We start from the raw sequence: 3,026 nt of genomic DNA, 5'->3' as shown, positions 1-3,026 counted from the left end.
CTAGGACACACGTGTGTACACGTACGTACACGTGTGTACACGTACGTACACGTGTGTACACGTACGTACACGTGTGTACACGTACGTACACGTGTGTACACGTACGTACACGTGTGTACACGTACGTACACGTACGTACACGTACGTACACGTACGTACACGTGTGTACACGTACGTACACGTGTGTACACGTACGTACACGTGTGTACACGTACGTACACGTGTGTACACGTACGTACACGTGTGTACACGTACGTACACGTGTGTACACGTACGTACACGCGCAAGACATTAAGTTAACTTATACAAACCCCCCTTACCCCCCATAAACTCATGTCATCTATTATACACTTATTTATGTCCTGCCAAACCCCAAAAACAGGACTAAGTGCATACAATACTCACAAGCTTTATTTAAATTGTATACAAATGTATTGCTACTCTAGTTAACTTAACACAACAGTCTTACACGCATTCGATCTCGTGGTCTATCTATAGATAGCATCCCCTTTTTTTTTCCTCTCATATTTACTATGTATTTTATTTATTATACACACTACAATTTCAGTATAAGTTAATGTAGCTTAATTAATAAAGCAAGGCACTGAAAATGCCAAGATGAGTCGCACGACTCCATAAACACAAAGGTTTGGTCCTAGCCTTCCTATTAGTTCTTAGTAGACTTACACATGCAAGTCTCCACGCCCCAGTGAGAATGCCCTTAAAATCAGCAGTGATCTAAAGGAGCAGGTATCAAGCACACTCTTAAGTAGCTCATAACACCTTGCTAAGCCACACCCCCACGGGATACAGCAGTGATAAAAATTAAGCCATAAACGAAAGTTTGACTAAGCCATACTAAAAAGGGTTGGTAAATTTCGTGCCAGCCACCGCGGTCATACGATTAACCCAAACTAATAGGCCCACGGCGTAAAGCGTGTTTAAGATACCTTTGCACTAAAGTTAAAACTTAACTAAGCCGTAAAAAGCTACAGTTACCATAAAATAGACCACGAAAGTGACTTTATAATAATCTGACTACACGATAGCTAAGACCCAAACTGGGATTAGATACCCCACTATGCTTAGCCCTAAACATAGATAATTTTACAACAAAATAATTCGCCAGAGGACTACTAGCAATAGCTTAAAACTCAAAGGACTTGGCGGTGCTTTATATCCCTCTAGAGGAGCCTGTTCTATAATCGATAAACCCCGATAAACCTCACCACCCTTTGCTAATTCAGTCTATATACCGCCATCTTCAGCAAACCCTCAAAAGGTAGAATAGTAAGCACAATCATTTTACATAAAAAAGTTAGGTCAAGGTGTAACTTATGGGGTGGGAAGAAATGGGCTACATTTTCTACCCAAGAACATTCCACGAACGTTTTTATGAAATTAAAAACTGAAGGAGGATTTAGTAGTAAATTAAGAATAGAGAGCTTAATTGAATAGGGCCATGAAGCACGCACACACCGCCCGTCACCCTCCTCAAGTAATAAGACACAACCATAACCATATTAACTTAACTAAGACACAAGAGGAGACAAGTCGTAACAAGGTAAGCATACCGGAAGGTGTGCTTGGATTAATCAAAGTGTAGCTTAACTAAAGCGTCTGGCCTACACCCAGAAGATTTCATTACTTATGACCACTTTGAACAAAAGCTAGCCCAACTAACCCCAAACTTAAGTATCACAGACATATAAAGTAAAACATTTAGTTAAATAATAAAAGTATAGGAGATAGAAATTTTAATTGGAGCGATAGAGATAGTACCGTAAGGGAATGATGAAAGACATCTTAACAGTATTAAACAGCAAAGATTACCCCTTTTACCTTTTGCATAATGAACTAGCCAGAAACGACTTAACAAAGAGAACTTAAGCTAAGCTCCCCGAAACCAGACGAGCTACCCATAAACAATCTAAAAGGATCAACTCATCTATGTAGCAAAATAGTGAGAAGATTTGTGGGTAGAGGTGAAAAGCCTAACGAGCCTGGTGATAGCTGGTTGCCCACAAACAGAATTTTAGTTCAACTTTAAATTTACCTAAAAAAAAACAAAATTTTAATGTAAATTTAAAATATAGTCTAAGAAGGTACAGCTTCTTAGAATCAGGATACAACCTTTATTAGAGAGTATATACTAACATCACCATAGTTGGCTTAAAAGCAGCCACCAATTGAGAAAGCGTTCCAGCTCAACAAACAATATAACTTAATCCCAATCATATTACATCAACTCCTAATTATACCTCCTGGGCCATTCTATTTAAATATAGAAGCAACAATGCTAGTATGAGTAACAAGAACTATTTTCTCCCCGCATAAGCTTATATCAGAAACGGATAGACCACTGATAGTTAACAATCTGATAATATCAACCCAAAAATGAAATACTTATCTACCCTATTGTTAACCCAACACAGGCATGCATTTAAGGAAAGATTAAAAGGAGTAAAAGGAACTCGGCAAACACAAACCCCGCCTGTTTACCAAAAACATCACCTCCAGCATTTCTAGTATTGGAGGCACTGCCTGCCCAGTGACACTTGTTTAACGGCCGCGGTATCCTGACCGTGCAAAGGTAGCATAATCATTTGTTCTCTAAATAAGGACTTGTATGAATGGCCACACGAGGGTTTAACTGTCTCTTATTCCCAATCAGTGAAATTGACCTTCCCGTGAAGAGGCGGGAATGCCACAATAAGACGAGAAGACCCTATGGAGCTTTAATTAACTAACCCAAACTTATGGATACTAAATACCTACAAGGCATAACATTACACCATTATTGTGGGTTAGCAATTTAGGTTGGGGTGACCTCGGAATATAAAAAAACTCCCGAGTGATTAAAATTTAGACCCACAAGTCAAAATATAACATCACTTATTGATCCAATAATTTTTGATCAACGGAACAAGTTACCCTAGGGATAACAGCGCAATCCTATTCAAGAGTCCATATCGACAATAGGGTTTACGACCTCGATGTTGGATCAGGACATCCTAATGGTGCAG

General features: G+C 39.1%; 1 pseudogene; it reads left to right on the top strand.

Annotated features, from left to right (window-relative positions):
- The first annotated feature begins 642 nt into the window (after positions 1-642).
- On the top strand, positions 643-1,597 carry LOC144310014 (18S ribosomal RNA; annotated as a pseudogene).
- The last annotated feature ends 1,429 nt before the right edge of the window (positions 1,598-3,026 follow it).

This window comes from Canis aureus, unplaced genomic scaffold, assembly GCF_053574225.1.
Source record: "Canis aureus isolate CA01 unplaced genomic scaffold, VMU_Caureus_v.1.0 ptg000337l_RagTag, whole genome shotgun sequence".
Taxonomy (NCBI): Eukaryota; Metazoa; Chordata; class Mammalia; order Carnivora; family Canidae; genus Canis; species Canis aureus.
Note: the sequence above shows the minus strand (reverse complement) of the source record. Positions and strands in the feature narration are given on the sequence as shown.